This window comes from Linepithema humile, chromosome 6, assembly GCF_040581485.1.
Source record: "Linepithema humile isolate Giens D197 chromosome 6, Lhum_UNIL_v1.0, whole genome shotgun sequence".
Lineage (NCBI taxonomy): Eukaryota > Metazoa > Arthropoda > Insecta > Hymenoptera > Formicidae > Linepithema > Linepithema humile.
This window is the reverse complement of record NC_090133.1, coordinates 5624848-5651778: the sequence shown is the minus strand read 5'-3', so window position 1 is coordinate 5651778 and position 26931 is coordinate 5624848. Positions and strand designations below refer to the sequence as shown.

Here is a 26931-nt window from a genome sequence, read left to right as displayed (position 1 = left end):
TGCGAGCGATTCCGGCGACGGGCTCGCGGATAAACGCGCAGCGGAGTCGATTCTCGAGGCGGCGGCGGCGTATTCAATGAGACCTTGGGACCGTCATGCGTCCCGACTCAGCTTCCGTGAGAAACACCGAGGACAAAGTATGCTTCTTGCACGCCGACACCATCGGGAGCGAGGGAAAGACGCGATGCGAGGACGAAGGAGAGAAAGAGAGAAGGAAGCCCCACGGTGATTCCGTGCGGGGCGAAGCAAAGAGGAGACCGCGCGCGCTCGCGCGCGTGTAATGTATGCAGATTGCAAGAGTGCCATTATGTCTCTTTCACGCGTGTACGCTAACCCACAACACCGTCGTTCCCGCTCCGTTCCGATCCTCCTCTCTCCCGCACCCACGCCTCCCGCCCTTCCCTCTCGTCCCGCCGCTCCTCCCAGCAGCGCGAAAGACCTAGTACAGACAACGGCGCGGCATGTGCGATTTATTCCTGCGGAAAGCGCACCGCGATGGCACGATAATTAGCGTTGATTACGTAATAATCGCCCGACCCGGTGGCAGCGGCGGCCATCTTACGCCTCTCACACGTCCGCGAGGAGGACTCCCCCGAAGCCGACCCCGAGGGGTTACGCGGGACTTCTTCCTCGCCGCGAGCGCTTAGGAATCGCACGGATCACCGCGCGCATCTGCCCGCGCGCTTTCCCATCCGCGATAGCCGCCGTAACGTTCCTCCATTTCCGACTCGGGCGCTACACACGGAAGCTACGCGTCTCGAAAGATTCCTCGAAAGGAGTTTCTTCGGCGCGATTCGCGGTGACCTCGCCGATGGTCTCGACATATTACATGTATCTTATTTGCAGATGGATATTTCAGTCGTTCTTTGGTAATATTATTACCGCACGCGGTTTTCTATTCTAAGGAACACAAGTTCATGCTACGCAACAGCGCCTATAAATTGAAGAAACATATTGCTTTTCACATTAACATTTCAATGAAGCAAGACAAAATTATTTTTTCGTATTTAAAGATACAAAGTATAAAAATGTAAAAAATTAACAATAAAAAGAGAGCAGACATTGCGACAAAATTGTAAACGTGTGTGTATCGAGAATATAGACTCCAGCCGGATGTAGAGAGACCAGTCTGTCTTGCGGACTCCTTACGGTGTTTGAAAAATATAAAATTACCGTTAACGCAGCACCAGCGTTATTCGATTCGTCGTATTTACGTGACGGATCTAATGGAGACCGTTTGCCGATCGGCCTCGTAAGTCGGAAAGGCCGCGATCCTCCAAACCTGAAGAGCGCTGTGCACAGTTGTTGAAAAAGGAGTCACGAGCGGGACTGAAATCCAAAGCAAAGTAACCTCCGCGCCGAGGTACCAATTAAGTGGAATTACGCTGTACGGTGTGTATCCGCGTTTCTGCTGCAGGAGGAAATGTATCTTTCCGACTCGCGTCTCGGATTTATGCTTTCGTGCCTGTCGGGCACTTATCGTAATGGAGCTCATTCGGGCTCTCGACGTTTCGTAGTCACTTTTCTTACATTTGCGAGAGATCCGCGCGATCCGCGCGGCGGATTCTGCGAAAGGCGAAATTTGCGACGACCCGCGGCGACCCCGCGATCGCGCAGCCCCGCTGCTCGAGGAGATCGTCGCTTCACGGTTTTACGCGGATAACACCTCCCCGTGGAGATGTAACTGGACGCGCAGGAAATTAATTTCTAGATCGATTAATCGACCGTGCATTCGATTCTATAAAGCCCAGGCGTGTATCGCCTCTCGCGCTGCGTGAGATCACGGAGTATTAGAATCGGTATCGTTGCATTTAATGTCTTGATTAGTAGTTAACTGTTAATGGACCGTATACTTTTGCGGAATGCGTTTCGAAGATTGATCCCGGTGCTTGCGAGGCGTCGTAATTGGTGCAATTACTTTGAAGAGTGAGATTTTACACGTGCCCATCAATCGCGCATCCGAGACTTCAAGATTCTATATTCTTCACAATCAGGACGATCTATGATACACTTCGAATCGCGCAGTCGAATCTCGCTTTGCATCAAACATCTTGACGTTTCGCGATCACAATACCGGTAACTCTAAGCATGCAAGCGCGTCCGCAATTAAATATGTATCCGGCAAATTAAACACTAATCATAATTTAAACTTAGAATTTAGAAATTTTATTTTTATTAAAACAACTAAAAAATTCACCGAGATTTTTTTCGACTTTTTCTTCGTTTTCAAATTTCTACAAAAACAATATTTGCTCGATTGTTTCATTTCATGTCATAAAACAGCAGCGAGCTTTGAAATCTTATCCGGGCAAACTCGCGAAATATCGCGTAGAATATCGAGTCGTGGCAGCGAGATCGATTTCACCGAAATTATACCGACTTCAGTGCGTATGTCTAAGGAGCAATCTCTTGCCGTCGGATATCCGACGGTTACGTAGCACCGCGGGCGGATAATTACTCGTCGCTTAAGGTCCAAAGACGGTGTAATGTCTCGCGTTTGTCAGAGCGGCCGCGTGGGAGCTCGCTATCTCGCCGTGGGCTAGCCCGAGGAGCACGGAGACCGCAGAAGGAGAATCACGAGGGCGGACGGATCGCGAGGACAGAGACGGCGGTCTGGTCGCCGCAGATTACTTAGGTAATTGGTAAATACGAGGGTTACCATCCAGTTTTCACCAAGGGGTTGTCGAGCCGGCCGACTGCCGGCGGATACCCCGCCCGCGGCGTTCCACCCGTCGTTTCCTTCTCCCTATCCGTCCTCGTCCGCTCCCGCCCCGCTTCCGTTTTTCCGTGCCGCTTCGCGTTTCTCCCCGGCGGAGGACCAGCGCGCAGGATATTCGCTTTAAGGGGGGAAATGAGCCTTAAAATTGTTTAAAGCGGTCGGAAGAAGGGTCGCCGGATCCCCTCAGCCTTACGCAGGATGTAACCCAAAGCCTTAGGGAAACCACGACACTTTGCGGAACAAGGAGCTTCCCGATCGACGCCGGGGATCGTCGATAAGGAAGCCAATCTTTCAGATTGATTATCTTCCCGGGTGAACGCGGCCCGTTGAGTGTGTATTAAAATTTTAATTATACCGCGCGACGGAAGTACACATGGTCGTCGTGAAATTATAAATATTCTTGTTTCCTATTTGAAAAGTTAAACAAGAGTTTTCGAGATAATAGATGACTCGGAATCACTTCTTTCACGCTCCGAACTCGTTTTCTTTCGTGTGACCGCGGTTTTCTCCCGCAGCGTTGAGCGATAGCGCGGCAGTTTCGATTATGGCAATTGTTTCTCCGCCACAGTGTACCGGCGATTACCGGCTACGTCATAACCCCATCATCTTCCTGGAACGGGAAAAGATTCACGAGGAAGACACGCGGCGAGTAATTTCGTTTTCCCCGTCGGTGCTTCCGGCTCGCCTTCCTAATGAATAGTGATTAATTGCCGGTACTCTGAGACCGACTCACGGCCATTAAGCCCGTCAGAGCCGATTCCGTCGAAATAATTACTCGGCACTCGGCGCACGCACGCACCTACTCTATTCTCTTTCGCTTCGCGAAAGTGCGCGAGCTAATTTTTTAATTGCGACAATGCCGGGCGACGTATGTGTGAACGCTGAGAGGAGAGACCAGCCTTTTTATCGCACCTGGTTATGCTAACTATACCGTCAGAGTGGCTTGTAAGTTTGAGTACATTTTTTTAAGTATTTCAAAACGTCTGATAAAGTATAGCTTCTATCAATCCGTCAATTAATAGAAATTTATTCCTATCATGCTAGAAAGCTTTGTATTCATCTACATTAGAGGCTAATTACGGCAAATATACTAGCGTAGTAAAATATGCAAATTTATAGATTAATCTCGTGACTGAAAAAAATAATCTTCTCATATCGTGGCTAGATTTCACGTTGCATATCGCGATTGCGATTTATCGTCAGAATCGAATCTCAATGCGCAGTGCATTGTGAAACCCAAGTGAAACAGAAGCGTAACCCGTAGGATCAGGTCGGAAAATACTTCCGCGTGCTTGGTCCGCGTGCTACGTAAATCACGGACGGCGCGGCGCGGCGCGGTGCAGTCGCGGCGCATTTAAAGCGCACGCATTACGTTAATTACGGTACTTTCTCCGCGTGATTCGCCCGAGCGCGACGTGACGTTTGATTATTTAACTGGTTCTCATCAGCTGCGAGGTAACGACAGCCATTAAATACGGATGTTAATGCGCGGCGATTAATGGAAACTCGCGAGAGCGCATATCGCGGGATAATAGGCGCATGGCGGGAAGGAAGGAAGGGCTGCGTTTCAAAGAAGAGATCGGCATTTGGTAGGGATAACAATCGAGCGTGCTAACGGTATCTGTCGGAACAGAAGGCTCGCTTGTTTCTGCTTGAATGAGAGCGACAGTTTCCGACGCGTAAGCAGTGCGATGTGAATAAAAAGGATAATCAGGTTAATTATGATATGCATAATAAATCCGGGATAATTATGGCACTCTGGAATATTGATGAATTATAAGAATAATGATCAAACCGCTCAAAATGATAACTCTGTTTCTTTAACCGATGTTATCAAACCGTTAAAGAGTGACAGGCAACTATCAATTATATCGTTAGAAAATATTGCGGTGTCGCTTTTGCCGCAGTGCCACAATAATTATAACTCCATCAAGGAGTTTTTTTGCTACGAAATAAAAAGCGTTATAAATATTTCTTAGTCATTATAGATTAATCTATAATTATGGATTAATCTATGATTATCATAAATTAAGTAGCTCATCAAATTTTCAAGTATAAATAAATAAGGATTATGAGTCTTGTTACACATATAACATCTAACTTTGACATTCTCAAGTTGACACACCAGCTCGAGATGTGTATTCTCGGCACTAATTGCTATCACGACGCCACTCGAGCCGGACCCTCTTAAGAGCAACCCAGATTGATTCACCGACGATCCAAAAGCGTGCGGATATCTCGGCGCATGAGAGGGTGAAACCGGAAGTGGCCGGGCAGTATATTTTCGTCTCCGCACATGGCGTGTTCGCGTGTAGAAAAAGAATACATAGAGAGTATGAGGTCGTTTGAGACCTGAGACGACCCCTTACGAGATACATCTAATCTTCGAAGCCGCAACACTCGCGATAATGATGGATACTCGGCGACTCGCGAGTATTCGCTAATTGCACGGTGGCAGACGCGATAGCGGCGTACGAGAGATCCATTCCGCGTCTCATTCTCGCCTACTTTCCCACCGTCCGTCCGTCCGTCCGTCCGTCCGTCCGTCCGTCCATCCGTACGTATGTACGTCTAGGAGTGCCAACGATCATCGACACGCCCCGCAATCTGCATCCGGAGCACGTATCGCATCTACGCCCCGTTCGACTCTCGATAACGAGATTCTGCATTCTTTGCGCTGCGTCCCATGCGGCTTGAAAACTCGGTGAGAGATGGAGAAAGAAAGAGCGAGAGAGTCCGTATCCCTTCTTCTTGTGCTACTAGCTGGTAGCAAAGTAGAACCAGCCAACGTCGTCATCTCGAAACGACTCGCCCGTCGATCGATACATTCCGCATTCCGCTGACATTACGCGTGTACTCCTCTTTCGCTTATCTAACGGTACCTAAAACGATCTTTTCAAGATTCGAAGAGCGATACGGACTGTCCGTTTCGTATGTTCGTATGTTCGTGTTACAAAATTCTCAATATGTGATGTGCAATTTAATCCCAATTTTTATGGAAAGTTTAGAAAGAGGGCTAACACTAAAAATCTTGAAAGGTAACGTTTAAAATAAAGAATTTACGAACTATTAAATTATCATTGTCTGCTCGCGAGATTACTTTTATAGAGAGAATTAACCGGCAAATAGAAGACGATAATCCTAAAAGAGTCGAATGTATCACTAAAATAATACAGTAACTTTGCAGTGATATTCAAGACACGAGACTTTCATTTGGCGGAATCTCCAGAAGTTGATAGCAGCATTCGGTATTGGACGCGCGAAGAGCAGTAAAAAAGATACGTGTGTCGTTACGGCGGACTTCCGGCCGGATCGCTCGTAGTCGTAAATCGTCGATAGGGACGGGCGCACGATCGAACGCTACTTTATTTACGAGATGCATCGCGCCGAGCGATGATGCACCGCTCGCGTCCAGCGTACGGGTCGATTTTCAGTACGAGCGATCGCACACTCTCAAGGATCGCGTCTCTAAATAACGCTCGCGCGAGCACGGTAATAAAAGGATAATGACCAAAGCGAGAGAGGCTGGAACTCGCGGGCGAGCACGATCGTGCGCGGCGAGACCGCGGCCCGATCGCAGCACGCCCGACAAATTTATATTGCCACGACGTGCAGCAGCGGCGCGGTTCTTCGTGGCTTTCGGTAAAACTGTGCGATGTTTTATAACCCGATCCGCGGCAATCGTTATTTTCATAGACGTGGAATTATCCCTGACGTCGTCACGAATCGTTAGCAACGGAGGATGCTCGCATCTTTTCGATTATCGGCGATAAGTCGCGCGTAATTCGTCAGACTAAAGAAAGTTCGTAAGGTTGTCCTTTTTAGGATATCTTCAAAAATGTCTTTTTTAGAACGTTTTTAGGACGTCCTAAAGACGTCTTTTTTTAGTAATTTATCGAAGATATGCGAGTCAAGTTTTAGCTATTAACATTAAATGAAATTAAATAACATAAAATAATGTACAGTACAAAATCGCATTAGTAAAATCCAATTAAAAAGTTTTCAATTTTTAAAAATTTGCTTTATCATAATTAATAAACAATAAACAAATAAAAATATGTATAATCTTCAATATTAATTAATATATTATATAATTTGGATAAAAATTCTATTCGTGTGAATAAATATACAAAAAAGTACACATAGAAATATATATGCCATATGTGTCACGCTACATCATGCTATATCTACTAGCCCATGGCCTCCAACCGAATTTTTTCGGCGTACGTTATTGCTTCCGAAGCAATTACAAGTACGGTAGCTCCGGACAGAATTGCATACTGCACACCCCGTCCCGCCTGGCTCTATAATTGTTTCGACGATTCCTCCACCTCGCGAGCAGCAATTGCACCTGCTTCGATTTTGCTCGCTTTTTGTAGGAGGGGCAATCGCCTTATTCCCATCCATCTCCGTGACCTCAAGCACGCAACCTCGAAATCCGATTGATACACGACCCCACCACCGAATCGTTTCATCATCGACCCTGAATCTGCCACGCCAGCTTTTTTTCCACGCCTCGACATTCTCGTCGATGTTGACGGCGAATATAATCGCTATTGAATTAATGCAATTATACTTCCAATCATTAAAAGTATAAAAATAGACTTGTAAAAAAAAACGCTTGCAATCGCTGCAACATTATATTATCAGAATATCGATTTGCGATTTAACAAAAAAAAAAACCTCAAATCAACATTAAGATGTTTAAATTTTTCAAAGTTCGTTAATCATCGTGCAAAATTATAAGAATGTTTTTTATATTTTTATATTTTTTTGTTATATATTTTTCACTACTACCTGCCGATATTCACATGATTATCTCTCAAGTGTCTGCCGTATTGCGCTTGCGGGTGCATAATTATCCGCTCAAGCGTCCTCTCGGAAACGCAGAAACTATGCAGTAATATCCATCAACGCGCGGAGAGAAGCACGGCGGTCAAACCGATCACGCCGTAACGACACCGGGCACCGCGCCGGCGGCGGCTCACGGGAGATACTTCTGCGAAGCGTGTCCTGAGAAAAGCAACGGCGGCTGGACGATCGTGTGACGTGCGAAAAAATCGCCTGCCCGGCCGGTCGGCCGCGCTACCGATCTGAAAATCGCTCGGTAATCGCAGGTTGCAGAATATACCGGCGGCGGCCGAGAGTGCGTGCTCCTCGAAGCACAAGCGACAATCGCCGGTTCCCAGCGGCTCCGCGGACGACCTCTCGGCCTCTCCCCGATCGAGCGAGAGCGGCCGCGCCCACAGCGCAAAAGAAATGCACCGGTCATGTGCGGGTTCGTGTGTACGCCCGTGTCCGTGTATGCATGCTACATATGCACTGGACGGTAAGAGCGAGCGCACACCGGCCACCGAGACACGAAAGGACTCGAGACACGATCGCCGACGCACACATTTACTCTCGCGTTCACACTTACACCGATTCGTTGCCGCCGGTGTATTCGCTTGCGGCACGTCGGACTGTGTGCCGCGAACACCATCGCAAGTGCAGCGGCACGACATCGTCGACGACGAGAACAGCGACGAACGACTTCGTGCCGCCTCTTCATGCTGTAATTTTCAGCGTCCTCGGCGCGCGCGCGCGCGCTCTCTTCTCCGAGCGAGAAATGCCTACCGTGCGCTATCGACGCTCATCGTCCTCTATCGCTTCGTCCTTGTCTCGGCTTTACGTGTGTCGGCCTGGAAATTATCCCTCTCGCGCCGGCGGCCTTCGAGCAATTGCAGCCGTTAAGGGCTGGAATTCTCCCCTTTAAATTCCGCGAGGGAAAAGTACGCTTCTCTACAAAGTAGAATCGCGGCTGAGTGTTGATTGATCCGTTTATAAGTTCTCGCTCATGATTGTATCCTATCGTATACCTACTTTTTTTTTGTTCCTTCACACCGTTTCCGAAAGCGAAACTGCACGAAAATACTGGTTTCAAGTATACTCTTTCCTTGTTGAGAGTTACGTGGGTGGCAATTGGGTCGTCGTTTATTTCGCTCATCACGTGCTTTTAATTCTAACATCCTTCACGCAGTGTCATCGAGTGTCATTGACGAATGATTGGCACACCACGTCTGAGACTAACAATGGATTCCCAGACGGCGGTGTACAATGACAAATTGTCGTCGACGACTCGCGCCTCCCACGTTGTCTTCCAGAACTCGAAGATCGCGAAGTCGAGATTGTAATGTAATACGCGGAGCTGTCAATCATGTTAGAAATTAAAAATTTTTTAATCGCGCACAATCTTATTTTTACTTAAAAATTGCTTCTATTTTTACTTTGCGGCCTTTGATAAAGTTGTCAGCGAGTCAGCTATGTTCAATTCATGATTTACGCGAGCCATTGTGTACGTAGTTTTCATAAAAAATTTTTCCAAAATATCGACAAATATGCAATTTTCGATTTAATAGATCCTGTTTTCCATGTAATTTTATTTTTACATAAACACTTTCTCAAATGAATTTTCAGAGTAAAAAATCTTGCGAATTTGTAACTTGTGAAAAAAATCTCCGTGCAAATAGCAGACCGAGTGCACCGGTGTGGTTTCGAAGGCGGCAAAAAGTATTCCGGCGAAGCCGCGAGATCGTCGACAAGGCAGAGAGACAGTCGCATAGATTTCGCGCCTCCGACACTGCGTTCGAAGATTCCACCGTGCCAGGGTCGCGTCGGTACCAGGGAATTACGCGCTACCTGGTAAGCGAGGCCGCGCAAGTGGCCACGATTCGTTTGAGAAATTGATACCGTGCGGAAACCCGCGGAATTCGCACGTAATACCCGTGGCTCGCACTCTTTTCCTCGGCGAGCGGGGAGAGCGGATAGAAGCGTCGAGCGATGTAGAGACCGAGGTGAAAGCCATATGCAATACGGGCGCAAATTGGCACGTTCTGCGAGCCAAGTGCGGCTATTTGACAGGATTTCTCTCGGCCGACGTAGGAGCCGCCGCAGGAACGATCGATTTTTATACGCGCCGCCATTTACCGTACAGATATTCGCATGAGCTTCGCACCGATCCCCAAAGCAAGATATTAATTGGTTATTTATGAACAATTTAATTTACATTTTTGGTCCGATGTGATATGTCGATAAATACGCCAGATAAACATATTTTTCTTATTTGAGATACGCGTATAATTTTAATTATTTCCGAAATTATTTTATATAAAATTAATTATTTAATTAGAGACTTTCTCGTTATTTTACGAATAAGAATACTAAAATAAAATATTCAATAAATTTAAAAATAATGGAATATAATTTTGAGATGCGATTCTTGTAGTATTTTTTTTTTGCTACTAAACCGTTTAATATGTGGAAATAAAAAAATGAAAATCTTTTTCTAATGTATTTTATCTCATTGTAACAAATGGATATTTTCTTGAAATATCCGCATATACTTTTGCGTGCTCCTAAGTGTGTGCATCCTAGTTGTTACTTTTTGCTCTGGAAGAATCTCGTGTATAAAAGCATGCTCGTAAAGTTCGATTGAACAGTAGCGGAAGAATAGAGCCAAGTCCTGCCTCCGGAAGAACCCGTCGTTCTCTTACGGTTACCATGATTCGTCGCGGTTAACAGTGGACGGTTGGTCATTTCAAGTTTATTGCAAGGGCGTTCTCGGGGAGAGTACGGCGCGGTACTAATGCATCGTCAAGTGCTAATTACAGACCACGTTGTGCTCTTTCCCCGGTAATAGCGAGGAATTTTATGGAGCTCGCTGGTGCGTATCGCTTCGTCTCGCACCGACATACTGGACCCCGACATTTCCCCCAAGCATATCGATCTTCGACGTTCGGGTTACTGCGGCCCATAAACCACTCGGCGATTACACAGACGAGGACATTTATTCCTTACGCAGGAGTAAATAATTCACGAAAAGAATCGCACGTTCGATCCCCTCCTCGCTTGGTCAGGCTCGGGAAAACCCTTATGATAATAAGAAGCGTGATAATTATAGCGCGAAAATAGTTACAGAGATACGGTGAGCGTAATGACAGGCCGAGGTGCGATTGAAATATTCATGGGAATATGTAATGAAGTGTGACGGCACGTCTATCTCGACAATATAATGCCGTAGAAAAAGTATTTCGAGCATGAATATTTCTTTTCTATATTTTTATATTAATCAACCGGCGTTTACGACGATACGTATTTCGTAACAACTTATTGAATAAGGCCGCGCCGTAAAATTTAATCGCCGATTACTCGCAATTATACTCATCATCTAATTGCACATCTTCGTTACGCCGCCTGTTATTCCGTTGTCGGAAGGTCGCACGATTCGACACGTGCATCACGCTCGCTCGAGATGGGAACGCATCACTCGGCAACGCGATCATAAATCATTCGGTCATAAACACGCGCGAAATCTTTTGATTAAAAAACTAGAAGGTTTCCAAGTACCGCAAGCTAAGAGGACATCAACGACTTTGTAGCGGAGCGAGATCTATTCGAGCAAAATTTCGAACAGTCTCGAAGAAAATAAGCGTCGAAAATAAAAAATAAGATTTGGTTTTCTCTTGTTTCATAAAATCTATTTTTTTAGAAAAATTGTATTAAAAGCGCAATATTTCAATACCATGTCAAAAATAAATAAAAATAATGTTTTATGCGTCAAAGTGCATTTTTCAAAATTTTCAAGTCGCATAATTTCTTGCTCTCACTCGAGAGCACCGAAATGATCCTAAAATCCTTTTCTTTACTGCGGGGCGAAATTACCGACTCCTCCACTGTACGATCTCGCTCCGTCTAACGGCGGCCGTAGTGACGTGCGCGCAAGGCGCGACGTAAATCCGAGTCGACATCGTCCAGAGGGGAATGCGCTCTAGGAGAATGCGCCCCGGCATTCGGCAAAGGGGCCAGACCGTACTGACCGTACTTCATTACCCGGGAGTTCCCCCGGCCTCACGGGTCATCCGTTATCATTTTTACAACTGCCGCCATTCAACAATGTCGAATAAACTCCGTTAGGTATTGCGGCCCCGGGCCGGTCCGCATGGGGATCCTTCGGCGAAGGCGTGCGCTTTTAAAGGTATCGATCCGCGCCTCCCCCCCCCCCCGCGAATCCTCTCCTTCCCCGTCGGCCTCAATAATTTATCGCCTCTCGCGTGCGCCGCGCCTCCACGGTTGACGACGACAACGACGAACGTGCACGAGTCACCGTCCTTCGAACCCGGACGCGAGTGCATCGCGCCAATGGAACTAGCAATTTTGTGTAACGACGTGAAATACGATAGGCGGCTTACCCGCGAGGCGTCCACGCTAACGCGCGCTGACACGGGCTCGGACGCGATCAGTCAGTATGATTATGCTTCTTGTAACAGATAATTTTCTAAAAATTTGTTTTCGCAATTGCATTGAAAAATAATAATAAGTTAATATGACGCGAAGTATAAATAATATCTCAGACATTTATGCGTTTAAAAATCACGTAAAAATTTCACCAAGTAATTTATGTTGATATTAATGTTTTTTACGATAATTTTACTAGTAAATATGCTAATTATTTTTTGAACTTTGCGAAAATCAGATGCAGCGCATTTGTACGTGACATAATTTATATTTATTCGCTTTTTTGAACGTTCTTGAATAATTAAAATTGCATCGGAAAATCGAAAAATAGCCAAAACATTCGCTGATAAACATTCGTCGATCGTTTCGCCATAAACTCGAACGAAAAGCGCAAAAGATTAGACTCGATAGAACCAAGATGTAACAAATGCTTGAGCTCTGTCTGCGTTCACGGTACGTTTCGTATTTCCATGGCGGAGTCGTTCGGCGATATCGAGAGCTTGGCTACTCGCCATCCCTTAATTCCGGCGTCGACGATGAATCGTCCTCGCGCCCCCATTCCGCCACCGCCACACCGCACAGGTGCACCCGCTGCGCGGATATCGAGGTTTAATTCCCGCAGAAACGATCCTGGAAGAGAAGAGAAGTGGTAGGGCGACGGGGCGGGGAAGCCGCGTAGTCGCTTAACAAGGTGAACTCATTACCATTCGTCAATTTGAGGTACGTTCAGCCGGAGTGACCAATGGCTCTCTATCCCGCGTAATGGGGTACGGTCCGACATCCGTCACCGCGGCACCCGTGCCAGGGCCGTTATAACTGGAGCACTCTTCCCATCCACCGTCCCCTCGCCCCCGACCATCCCTCTTTCGCGTCCCTGTCCGACTGCACACCCTGGAAGCGTTCTCGAGCGACACGGGAAAGCGCGCTCGCTCGCTCGAGGAGAGGAACGTATCCAACGACGTGGAAGAACCACGCTGGAATCGGTGCTGCGGGGGCGTTCGGGACGCGCGGGGGAGTGAGGGAGAAAGATAGATGCAGAAGGGAAGAGGAGAGGAAACAGAAGAGAGAGAGAGGGGGGGGGGAAGAGATGTAGAGAGACGAGGCGGTCAGCGGCCGTGGCACGGAACGTGGCCCTGGGGTTAAACGAGTTCCACTAACGAGTTGACAAATCGAGTCTCGGGGGGGTCGTGCCGAAGTAGACCTATAAAGCGAAGGTCGTGGGGGCCGCCAGGCCCACGTCGTACGTATCACCCGTTACTGCACTCCGACACGTTTATTGCTCTTGTTCGCGGCCTCGTAACGAATGACTCCACGGCAGTCTCTCTCAGCGCGATGGGGGTGCGCGAGCGGGGCGGAGTGGCTGCCGCGGGAGGGAGGCTGTGCCGGCGAGAGACGGATGGTAGAATACGACGGGAGAGGAGAGAGAGAGAGAGAGTTCGTTGTTCTCGTTAGTGGCACGCACGCACGAAGGAAGGACCCGGCTTGCCGGCCAGTTTTTCCGCCGGCCTGGGAACGCCGTCGCAAATTGCGGAAGGAAGGCTAATGACGCGGAGCTTAGTGTCGTCTAACGTGTGAGTGAGATGACGATTAGCGTCTTTTCTTCTCCCGCTTGAAATTTCTTCGTCGAATGCTTCCGGCTATCCACCGGCAGAATGATATTTCGTTCATTGACGACCGTGACGATCGGTCGATAGCAGACGATGATGACAGCATTTGTTGTTGCTTCCTTAGCGAGATACGAAGAATTTTTGAGTTACTATACGAGAATACGGATATAAGGATACTTAGAATACGATATTTACACGCGAAGGAAGGGTAGAGAGGTAGACAAAAGAGGCGAGCGCGCGTTACGTATATTCAAATAAGTTCGCCGGTTTTGTTGGCGCGCACAAAGGAATCAGCTCCGTCAGAGTCGCCGTAGAACTCATCGCCGTCATCGACGGGGGACTCTTGATCGCCGGACGCGCCGGTGGGATCGCCCGCCGCACGACAATTAGTGACGATGACAAGGATCGCGGGTCGCGCCTACCACTACCGGAATAATACTAATGGACGTCGATCATCGCGCGACCACGTTAATCTCGCGATTGCTTTTTGTTCCTGCGCGAGGGCCGTACGCGCGTCGCCCAAATTAGCGCAGTCAGAAGGCGCGAAAAAGGGGCGCGCGGAATCGGGAAGAACTAAAACGACGAAAAGCGTCTGAAAAATCAGCCTCATCGCGCCGATGCTTTTTCAACGCGCGGCCGACGTTAGACAAAATTGACATCTGCCAATCAGGCAGCGCCATCAGTGACGATGACACAGGGATACTCGTTGATAACTGATGACTACCTGTCAATTGTTAACCACGGGTGTCTTCGTTCCCCCGGTAGCTCCCCCCCGCCCTCCCATTTTTCCCGCGCTCTAATCTCGCGTGACATCTGCCTCGCGTAATCACCCTCTCGGCTATAGAATCAGGAATCAAAAGTCCTTTGTTGCCGCCTCACAATGTAACAAAGCGCTGTGCCGCCGTCATTATTAGTAATCCGAAAGTCTTCGCCTCTCGCCGCTCGTGACCTTCCACCCGGCTTCTTGCTGCGAGAAACCAAGTAACCCTTTTCTCGCTCTCGCTCGCGCAGCATCATCCTTATCGGCGCGACGCGAGCGCGCTACTTTCGACGAACCGAACGGAAAAATGAGCGCGATCCTAATCCGGCCAGCGGAATCGCCAATGATTCGCACGCATCGAATCGACGGCAGTTCGCCGAAGGTCGACGCCGTATATAGGATGGACCGAGCTTCGCTCTTTCGCCGATCTCCTTCGCTTCTTCCTCCCCCTCCTTCTCTCCGCAGGTATGTAAGAGCACCTACCTATGTACGCGAAGGCCGGTACGGTGCGCGACCGACAGTGCACGTCGTTCCAGTCCGCGTCCCTACGCCACCCTGTTATTTTCCGGAGGGCAAATTATCTCGGGGCCGCGGCAACGGCGGCGGCGGCGGCGGCGGCGGCGGCGGCGGTGTGCTCTCGATGCACACTCGCCGCGTGCAGCGCGGCCGGTGCCCGAGCATTACCCCTCGGCCCCGGGTAGTTGCACGGAAGAAGTAGCATCTTCGCGCACGTATCTCGAGCCACCACGGCGCATCAAGGCACGTCCTACTGGATTGCGGCTCCAACGATCTCGCCGTGCTGCTACCTGCTCTACGTGGACGCCGCGCCGCGCTCTCTTCCACGGATCGCTATTGCCTCCCCCCCTTTCCACTTCATCCCGCGGGTACCCGTGGATGCTCCCGATGCCCCCGTCTCTCCTTCTCGCTTTCTGGGTCCCGGGTATGTAGGTAAATAGAGGCTGCCGGCACGCCCGGCTCTCCGCGCTACGCCTACTCGAGATGAATCTGCTGTCGTCGATTGAAGGGCAGCGCGCAAGCTGGGACGATCGATCGCGATAATCAACGTGCATCGCTCTGCCCTCGAGGTTTTCGTATCACCTTTATCGATGAAATTTTCAGATACCGAGATAACGATCGCGAGAGTGGAAATTTTATTTTTGATTGATATATATATATGTGTGTGTGTATATCGTTTTCCTTGCATTTAATTTCTCTCTTTTCTTTCTAGATGACTGCTTCATAGATCGATTCAAATAGATCGATTTCAAGAATAGATAAATAGAATTGATTTGTTCGATCCTACACTGTAAAAAAATTAGTGCAAAATTATAGTTATTATAGTGTGTAATTTTGGAAGCAACTATTATACGTGTAAATTTCCACACGCCTATGTAAATTTAACTTGTAGGAAGGTGTGTATAAAATAACAGTAAATTTACTTGTACAATTTCCATTACAACACTATAAATTAATTTTAGCTACTGCAAATTTACGTCTGCAATAGTTAACTCCAAAGTAACCCACTATAGTAGTTGTAGTTTTACACTAATTCCTTTACAATGTACTGTTGATCGTAAAGAAGTAAGCGAAATCGTAGATCAATAATTGCTTAACCACTTTATTTGGTGAAACCCTGTTGTCTTCATTGAGCATGAAGGATATTCGTATCCGCATCTCCGACGGGAAGTTTGCCCGAAGGGTTACGATTACGAAATTGCACCTCGTACGACCTCATCGTTTTACTGCTACTAGTTTCGCGAATGCCGCGTCACGCTATGTTCGCGTTGCTTTTTGATGCTCCCGCCTCATAAATGCTCTAATTCAAAAAATACATAAATACAGACTGTGATCTAACCCGTGCCTACTCGCGATGGATCGCGCCGCCTTTACCAAAAACAAAACTAACATCGCGAAAGATTGTTGGAAGGGAGTAATTGCTTAACCGCTCTATTCGACGAATTCTCGGGAGAACGATGCAATTTACCGATGCTGATTGAGGAGCTTGCAGGCATGCATGAAAATAAACATTTCCGTGTGCACTTTCTCTAAATTCGCAACACGTCAATATAGTTGAGTCAATATAGGATGTATTATGAAACAGCATCATTACACCGAACTGAGCGTGAAAAGGATATCAAACGAAAATTGCTACTTGCCTTTTCGAGATCTTCATTCATTCCTATCGATACAGGAAGCGAGGCGCGAACCGCTTCGCGCGGTGCTAAAAATTCGCGCCCGCAGTCGTAGCGCTTCGGCTGAGATTGGTTAGCAATTCGCTGCCGCCACTTTTACGCCGTGGAGTTAATTATAATGTAACAGCTAGAGAAAGGAAGCTAAGCACAGCTGTAACCCGATGTTAATGGAACCTGCCGCGAGCGACACGCTCGAGATGGACATGGACGGACGTCGGGCTGGACATTTTCGTAGGCTGTGTTCTCGTTTCCGAGGCATGGCGGAAACTCCGCGCGCCGAGCGTAATAATATCCCCGGCGTGAAAGCCGAGGCCGATCTCGCGCCGCGCAGCGAACTTTGTGAAGATACCGCGCGCCTCGTTTTCGCGGCGCGAGAAGTGGCCGATAATTTCGCGAGACCGGCAGTCGAGTCGCCGTACTAACCGTCTATCTACGGTCGTAGGATATTTCTGGCTGGCCGACCAGCCGGCGGAAGAACGAGAGAGCGAGTAAGACTTCTCTGATGCGCGACGCATACGCGTTATCGGCCAGAACACGGTCGCAAAGCCTGACGCGTGTCTGCGCGAGTTCTTATTCAGGGCCGTGCGCCGCCTGGCACGCCAATTTTTTACTCCATCTCGCTCGCTCCGCGCGTCCTTCTCTCTCTCGCGCGTGCGGAATCTTACAATAAACAAATCACGAGACGCGACTCTCGACGGTCGGATAGGCCACGTCGCTCCCTTGCGTCTTTTAAATTAAAGCCGCACTCTCGGTAATTGCGCAACGGCCCGATAAATAAACCAGAACGACTGTTCCCCGTCAGAGCGTTTGCCCGAGTGCGCGGTGCGCCGAGCGACGTTCGGCGTGTAATATGTTGCAAAGCTGACGGTCGGTTTAAAGACCGAACCCCGCTTGTCGGCATATGACGGGTAAATAATTGTGTAATTACGTTTACTAGCGTAATTCGTACGTCTAAATTCGCGGCGTAATAGCAAATCCCTATCCGGATGTGTATATGGATCTCTCCGCAAAAATCACATCCGATGTTATCGAAATCATATCCCTCCCCCTACATTATCACGCTATGATACAACAATCTGAAATGCCACAGCCGACACGCTCTTTTCTCGTCAGAGAAGGGTCAAGTCGCGGTGATCTCGACACGCGAATAAAATTCCCCGTATAATCACGCGAACGAGAGACGCCTTCGATCGTGGATCGCACGGCAAGGCACGCTCCTGCACGGCACTCTCTTGTCGGCCGTCGCCGTTGACGTCAGGAGACGTCCAGCAGTCGTTTCGAGAAGCGACGTTCCATCTAATCCGCCGCTCGGTCGGCGGTTCTCGTACCGTCACTCGAGATTGACAGCCCTCGAGAAGACACCGCGCGCATGGATCGAGCGGAGGGACACGTTGCCGTGGTTCGCGAGGGGGTGGGAGGGGAAGAGACGGCGGACACGCGAGGAGGTCAGATAGCGGGGTATTAGGGTGGCTTAAGTCGCACCACAAGAGCGCCGCCGTTTCTGATAGTAGCCAGAAGCCAGGGCGCGCTCGCTCGGAAGCGCTTTATCATCTCGTCTTAATTCGGGACTTTAAATATTTATACCGTCGCTGGAATGACGGTCCCTCTCGAGACCTGCGAGCCTATTTTTTCTACCGACGCCTCCATCGCGCGTCCGCCTGTGTGATTTATGCCCGCGCCGCTTTTTAAAAACACTCCGAAGATAGATTCACGAATAGCACTTGCTTGGTGCATCGATTTTTTTTATTGGAGATGCTCTCCAATTGTGAACGATTAAACGTCAAGATTTTTCAATCGTTAAACTTATAATTCTATTAAATAATAAATATTTATTGTTCAACTTTCAAATAAAATAATCATTTTAGGTGATTAATTAAAAAAAAGTCTAAACTTTAATTTAGTAAATATTCATTACAAATTGATTAAGATAAGAGTTATTCGCTAAAAAATTCGAGATATATAATTTAGAATATTAAAAAATATTCTATCAAAATCTTCTCTAAAAAAATTGACTCAAAATTCAATCGAACGTAAGATTGTGGATTTACAAATATATTTTGTTAAGTCATCGACTGTGTCGCTACAACGCGGATGTGCGTGCGTTACATCAATAGCTTGCCCATTCAAGAGTAAAATGGCAACCTACAAGAAACAGGCGAAGAAGGCAAGGAATCGATGTGCGAGTCGCGTTTTTCTGTTTGCAGTAGGGTTCGTGAACGAGCCAAGATCACCCTCGGTTAGCGGAATCCCATGGAGTCCATGGGCTTCTCAGGAATAATAGGCGCGTCCGTGGCCGCCCCTTAAATCCTTATGTCGCTTGAACCCCTTCTCGATTCCCGGAGGGTCGTGAACGTGCGATGAAATCAACAAGAACAACAACTACCATTGTATGGCAGCGAAGGCACTCGGCGCCCCGAGTGACATTCGCGAAAGGGTTGCTAGGCTTTTCTCCGCGTTCACTTTCTCTTTTCCTCTTCTCCGTCGATCGTCTTTTTCGGCCCTTTTTCCGCCCGACACATGACGGAAGGGTTCTTAACTACTCTGGACGAACGTCGTCTGATGAGCCCGGCTGTTATTGCCTGTCAATTGTTCACGTTCGGCGTTATTAAATTAATATTAGGGGCAAACTTCAACCCGCGTCAATAGGCCAAGGGTCAGTTGTTGTCCGGTTTTCCTTTATTTACTAAGAATTCCCCGTGGGGATTTGTGTACACCGTGAAAGCGCTTCAGCGTTACGACGTATCGCTCGCGACACTCGCCTGACACGAATTGTCTTACGGAAAACATCATGATTGACGGCAAACAAACACTTGAATTTATCATTTGTATCGCACATTTCTTTAATATTTTGTAGCGGTGATTAAATCTTTAAAGCATAATTTAATCATCTCATCCGAAAACTTTAGATAATATAAATTAGATTAATTTGATTAAACACGAATGTATTTAATATATACTGAATTTCTGATATTCCTAAAGTCATTTTTATAATAGAAAAAAATTATATATCAAGTAACAACGTAAAGATTGAAAATGTCTCAGGTCGAACATCGATAATGGAATTAAGGGCAGATGTTTCTTACGTCAACATTGTCGCGATTATCTTGTCGCGCTGGTTTTGGAATACATGCCTTAAGGCTAAAACAAGCGACAAGGGGAGACACGAGCTTCCGTTGTCAAATGCATTTAGCTGCTACAAACGCGAACTTGAGAGTTTCCCCTCCGGCTGTCGTCGAGTCTCGCGGAGTTTAATTACCAAGATAATAGCGAGATTAAGTCAGCTGCCGATCGAAGCTTTAAATCATCGAATGGGCTTTGTGATATTAATTATTATGTGTAATTTGAATATCGCGTTAAAAGATTTAAAATATTTCCTAAAAATTACGTAAAATTAATACTGTGTACGTTTCCCGGTGATAAATTGATATCCATTAATTTTTTATGCATTTATTTAAAAATGTCCAAACGAGCAAAACTCCAAACCTTTGACGGTTTTTGTTCATTCGAAAATCATAGAGCTATCAAGTTAACCCCGAGTTTCGTGTTTTCTGCTGGCGTGGTCCTTAATTAAAGATGCGTGCGGCTTTAGAAATATTTACCGGCGGGTTAACTACCTATTCGTGGTCGGTATAATTGGCGGCAGCTCAAATCTCCTTGGTGATATGTAATTGGATCTAATTGCGAAGAAAATTTTCCCCGGGGTGGTGTCCCTGACTGATTTCCGTGGGACCCGGCACGAAAACAATCCTCGGCGCTTCGTCGGAGGCATTCGGAGAGGCGATCGTTACGACGATCGTACAAAAGGCAGAAGAAAAGGAAAAGTGGCGCCCGTGGTATCCCGAAAAAAGAGTTACTAATGTCGGTCACGAACGCGGCACGAAATCTCCTCCAGCTGCTGTCTGTCTTAGGGACGTATCCACTCGCCCGTGAAATCTTCGGCCCCGAAATTAATCGGCCACATTTTTTCGGCAAATGCGAGAGAATCGTCATATCTAGACCCGACATTTGGGACGATTCTTGGAATTTCAGTCTGGTATCCTATTCATCTTGGTGCTCCGCTCTGTTGACGTCCAATCGCAGGATAGCTATTTAGATGGCGATTTTAATAACGCGATTCTTACATAAATATATAATTACCTATGTATTTAATTCGATATATATAAAAATAATTGAAAACTAATAATGTTAATAGCAAACTGAAAATAAATTAATTTAAATAGCAAAATAAACATAAATTAACAAGAATAAAAAGAGTTCATAGCTCTCTCGAGGAAAGAGAATGCAGCTTTTCGAATATCCTCGTCGTTATTCTGAGTTTTTGACAGGTGAATGCCAGCACGCTTAATTAGAAACGCGAGATGAGCAAGAGGCGAGGGAGTTCGGTGGAAGTTAGAATGCAGAGACATCCGGTAACAGGAATTTACGGGACGGCAAAGTTGTGCCCGTGCAATTCTAATAAAATATATTGGCAATTAGTTCCTTGAATATTCTCACACCGAAACGTCGTGATCTATGGACTCGCGCGATCCCACCTAAATTACTTCGAATCGCACTTTTTCAAGAGGGTGGCGCAATTGCCGCTGCGGTTACAAATTGTCGTGGAATCGGCCATTCTTTGCTGAGACATATTTTATTTTCAGGATACTCGCAAAGATATATAAGCGCAAATATATAATCTCAACAATTTCTTACTTCAATACGATAAAAAAAGAAACTAATATTTCGAACAATAGGTAATTCAATGACAACTAAACAGCGCTCGCGATTAAAATTTCGGTCAAATATCGCGGTCTAACATCCAGCTTTCCTCGAATCGAGCCTTGAGAGTTGCACGAAGGCATTCCACTTGCAAGTTCGGACTTCTATCTACCACTACGTGGCCGAGCTCCGCTAACTAACGCGCTTCGAACGCTAACTCATTTTTCTAATTACGCGGCCACTACTGTCGCGGGACTAAAGAGAGGAAAGAAACTTTCCCTGATAAACTTAGACGCCGGACGTGTGAGAGCGGCCGAAGTGTGCTCGTGTGCGTATCGTGGGTGGAGGGAATGAAGGATAGATCGGGGGGTGGGTACGGGTGGTCGAGGGATAGACCCTTTGGTAGATCAAAGCGCCCCCAAAGATCAATACGCTTCTGAGATGCAGGGGCTGCCGGCGCGAACGAGAGAAGGAAGAGACAGACAGAGAAAGAAAGAGAGAGAGAGAGAGAGAGAGAGAGAGAGAGAGAGAGAGAGAGAGAGAGAGAGAGAGGAAAAGACAGTTCGTGCGAGGAAAAGAGAGAGAGAGACAAGAGAAATACGGGGGAGCGGGAGAGTGCGATAGGTTGATTGAGGGCACAGGGCATTAGTGGTGCCCGTTCTCCTTGTCCCGCTCCGTCGCACGTCCTCTCTTCTCGCTCTGTCTCTTTATAAACATGTCACGTACTTCTTTTCGACCGAACGGAAGCAAAGGGGCATAAATAGGCGCAATTAAGGGACCCCGTAGCTGAGAGCTACGACTTTCGGCCAAATTCCTTCGTCAGACAGACCGAGGGACGCGCGAATGTCGACTTGGAAGATTTTCTATCTTGGCGGCTAGCATTTTTTCCCAGAAATCTCGGCAAACACTCGGGCCGATTGCGATACGCGATACGTGCCTACATTTTTCTCTGCTGCGCTCTGTGCCTCCACCGCGGGCGTATACTTTTCGCGATACGCAGGCGATTATGTAAGCTGAGATACGAAACGTTTTTGCAATTCTTAAGGTCCCTGCGCGGCTAATGGCTAAATTATAGCGGGTCACTCGAGCCGTACGCGAATGGGACACGATCACGATCTGCATAATTCGCTGATGAAATGTAAACTATAATTTCAGGTAAAGTCCGCTTGTACAAATTAAGTAAATCGCATAGCGGCGATATAACGGCCCCCGCCGTCTTCGTGACCACACGGCCGTGGGTCATGCAAGATAGCGGCCAGATATTTGGTTAAATATTAATGACGTCGTTAAAACAACGCATTTGCGGTTCGTTAAACCGGAGGGGCGCGTATAACGGCCGCCCGTTAAGGGCCCCGTAATACGAGCTATTCGGTTAAAGCACCTACACGATATTAGGAGGGGGCCAAATGACTACTAGGATCCGCTGCTTCTTTTACAGGACACGCCGTGCACATGCAACGACGTAATAGAAAAAGTTCTAATTAATTAAGAGCGCAAAACCCAGCCCATCGGCGCTTAATTTGAATCCGTGGATTAATTAATCCCTCAAGATTGGAAATTTCAATCTTTGAATAATACTCGGCAGATTTTGCATTAAATATCTTTTAACTCTGAGTAAAAGAAAAATTTTAACAAGAAATAATTTAAAAAGTAATTAAATATGTATGTATTAAATTTAGCACGGCTATAAAATATATTTACAATAATATAAGCTATTCTGCTATAATTTATTGAATGAGGAATAATTTTATATAATCAATTGCTTTATAAAATTCTACTTGTTAAATAATGCTATTTTTTTTTTATATATGTATGTATTAAATCCATAAGTCATCTTTTTTCTTTTGTATTATTTCTAACTGTTTCTTATCTGTTAATATATAATTTCTTCATAATCTGCAAACAATAGATACATTAATATTAGTCAACTTATTTCTCTGCTTTGAAGTCTTTTGGTAAACTTGTTTAAGCAAGTGTGAAATTATCGAGTTTGATAGTATTTCGAGAGACATACGGTACTGTCGATAGTGTCTTCCGATTTGCATTTCCTCCTGCCCCTGGATGATCATAAATCTATCGAAACCCCTGCTTCCTGAGCTGCTGTTCGCGCGTGCATATCGTCTAAAGGCTAATCTTGAGGCAGGGATCGCTAGCTATTCGGTTGCGGTTTGGGTATAACCTCAGAATTAGTTTCTAACTAACAGCGCACAAAGAAACAGATGAATGTTCGTTGTACACTTGTCGAAATAAAATTATCAAGATTTGTTAAACTGAAATGAACTGGATGAAAAATGTTTAATCAATTTTTACTTCATTTATTTTGCCAAAAAGATTATTAAAATCTGCGATTCCACGCAAAATAAGAAAATTGATATTAATAAAGAATAATATAAAATATCATGCAATGATTTTTTTCCAAACCACACTGTAAAAAGGTTCAGTAAATTTAAGTAAAATGAGATAATTGCATGGTAAATAACGAAAATATACTAAATAAATATTGTAAATTTATCTGATTTAATAAATTTTACATTATATTTATAATGTACTCCGTTATTTATCATGTTATTCTTACACATTGTTAAGAAATTTACCGAATGTTTGTATAGTGCAACAGCAGGAATTACATCTTATGTAAAGTAGCTTCTGGTCCATTATTTGTTTCAGGTTTACTGCTCCCCCACATACTTCGATATCTCATCTACTGCTGATAAAACTTGCGATGGGTATGCAAATCTTCTCTCGCCGATTGCAAGCCGTCCGTTCGAACAAGAGAAAAAAACCGAGGATGGTCGCGGTCACGATAAAAGCGGACGTGGAGCGGATAGGTAATATTTTAAGGGCGGCCCGACCCCGACGTGACCGCGCCGCAAGTTCCTTAGGTCTGTGGGTAAGTAAGTGGGTGGACTAGTTAGGACGGCAGTAGGGACGACGAGCATAAATTCTCCGTGCGAAACGAGGGATGACCGTGGTGCACGCGAAGTCCTACGATCCTCTTCATCCCCTTCTACATGCGCTATCTACTGCTTTTCCTCGACTTTCTTATCCTCTTAGCCGCCTCTTTCGACGCTTCTCTCTCTCTCTCTCTCTCTCTCTCTCTCTCTCTCTCTCTCTCTCTCTCTCTCTCTTTCTCATGAATGTCGGGTGGGATAAAGATCGCGAGAAAGGTGACCGCGAATTTTACGCGTATCTGCTAAGAGAACGGACATCTTTACGCGATCGGCGAGATTGATCGCTAAACCTCGTATAAATAACGCGCGCTCGCCCGTAATTTTCGCGTTAAATGAAAGCGGACGGTAATGTTTATTGCGCGGACTGATTTACTAGCGCGCCGGTCAATTAGAATTGATATACTCCGCAAGTTATTGTCTGTCGTTACGTGATGTGAAAGGTTTTGCGCACGTATGCGGCTGCAATACATTACGCGGTAAGAAGAGCGAAAGAGCATTACCTTCTCTTAATATTCGTCTTTAAACGCTGCTTTCGTTTAGTTTAGCTCGTTTGCAACAGCAAGAATTTGAACTGTGCAAAGATTTGCACCGATATCTCGTATAAAATTAAAGACTTTTGAGTGCATACAACATCGATCAGTATGTTAATTATTAATTAAGAAAATAATTTTCTATAAATGTGTGATGAATATTCTATGAATGTCAAAATAAAAATTAAATTTTTTATAAATGGAATTTACAGAAAAATAAATTATTAAAAAATCATCGCATAACAATGATTTTCTGTTTTATCCATAAAGTTTAATTTACTTTTTCGTTTATCTAAATGTAAAATTAGATGATATATAGCGTGATTCAGGTAAGAAAAAACTTTTGATAAGCATTCTGCATAACAAAAGTAACGTGTATAACATCTTTACTATCTGGAAGTTGAGTAACTGAACTCGATTGAACGGATGCAGTTCCTGCTTCAGTTGAGCGAACTATGAGCAGGCATCCGTCCTCGAATCTTCGGACGGGAAACTCTCGCGAATGGAGGAATGTCCCGAAGGGATACTTCGGCACGCGGAACCCGACGGAGTGACAGGGCGTTAAAACGTCACCCGGTGGACATTCTCGACACATACCAATCGAGTCGGAGATACCGAGCAAGGGAGTTCGCCCATTCTTGATGCGTGTTTCCGTCGGACATATTCCGGATTCCAAGACGCGCCCTCACGTCCCTTTCGACTTGTCACGGATTTTTCTCAAGTGTGTTTCACGAGCGATGGTCACGCGAGAATATTTGCGACCAATGATTGCTAATCGCACGTTTCTGATCGATTTTTATTTCTTTCAACGGGAATAATAATAAAATACTCATTTTGCCTGATAACAGTTTGTTCTTTTAATTAATTTTTAACAATTGCAAGAGAAATTTGCAAGTTCTTGCGTTGCTTTGAAATGTTTACTAAATTTGACTCAAATTTGTGACCATTGATTTTTAAGTAAAGCAATTTATCATGTACTGATTCTTTTTATCAAAACTATTTTACTTCTCTTTTTTCATTATCCGCTTTTTAATTCCAAGAAATTTAATCTTTCACTATATTCTCTCTGTATTTATATATTAATATTCTAGTTTCTTCCGTGCAATCGCTCTCTTAATGAAAAATTAATCCACAATTCTCACGGTGAAGAAAGAAATGCAAAGAATAACAAGAAGAAATATAGTTCACAATTTGCTGACATTTAATAACTCGCGCTCGTTTTCGGCGAAATTATGTACTTTCCTCCGCGAGAAGACAGGCTGATTGTTTGACGGAAGAATCGCGGAACACTCCGAAACGACGCCGTGAACGCGAAAGCGGCGGTGTTGATCGATGGGCATACCCGTCAGTTGGCACCACTTTTAATTAAACCGCCCTCAAGATTAGCTCCCCTCTTCTTCTTGCCGCGGCTTCTTGTAATTGTTTTAAATCTCACCCCATGCCGGGACGGACGACGCTCCCTCGGCAGTTTAGCGCAGAAAAAAAACCGCAGGCCGTCAGGGTGACAGATCTGGCGGCTCTGCTGACATTTATAAGATAGTACAAAAGGGTCGTCACAAGGATTTTTTTGTTTGTCTTTTTAACGACGGAGCTCACTTAAGCATTTACCGAAAATCCCTTTATCGAGGAATGCGTTCTACAAGAATTTTAAAATTTGCAATCTCTATTTAAATTTAGATGTTCGCTGATAGTGTCATATATACAATATATATGACCGAGCATTTAGATCCAGGTCAGATAGTTAATTCAATAGATAATGCGCCATTGGTGGTAAAAGACAAGTTGCACAGCCCGACGAATTATCGATCGCGCATAGAAAGCAAACACGATCGTGACCGTTTCCTGCGCGATTAGATGCCGGCTTCGAACGGCTATGATTCATCGAGCGAACACGTAATTAAACCTTAGGCCGGTCGAAAAGTCTGACATTTTTTCCCGAAACACATGATATTTACGGGGCCATCACCTTACACGGCAACTTTCTATCCAAATAATAACCCGTAGTGTGTATTCAAGGTTGCTTTTTGCGAAACGCGCCGTTTTCCTACTGTCAATCATTTTTCGAGTCACGCGAAATCTTACGCAATTCCGGGCGCGGTCGCAATTTTCACCTCGCGAGAAAAGTCAGTACTCCTAGATGTTGAAAATAATATTACGTTGAACCGATCGTCTACATCTCGTCACTCAACGCTCGTGTACTT

The 26931-nt window shown here is 45.9% G+C and overlaps 1 protein-coding gene and 1 long non-coding RNA gene across 4 annotated transcripts in view; one reads left to right on the top strand and one right to left on the bottom strand.

The window, feature by feature from the left end:
• The window catches only part of disco-r (disco-related), a 378404-nt gene that overhangs the window by 260903 nt on the left and 90570 nt on the right, over window positions 1–26931 (bottom strand). The gene's annotated exons all lie outside the window — the stretch shown is intronic.
• Window positions 1–26931, top strand: part of LOC137000337 (uncharacterized) — a 126324-nt gene that overhangs the window by 94362 nt on the left and 5031 nt on the right. The window contains exon 6 of one of the 2 annotated variants that reach the window (XR_010890595.1): window positions 23917–24139. This is a non-coding gene — a long non-coding RNA (uncharacterized lncRNA). Of the gene's footprint in view, window positions 1–23892; window positions 24140–26931 lie in introns of both variants that reach the window. The other variant, XR_010890596.1, reaches the window with a different exon arrangement.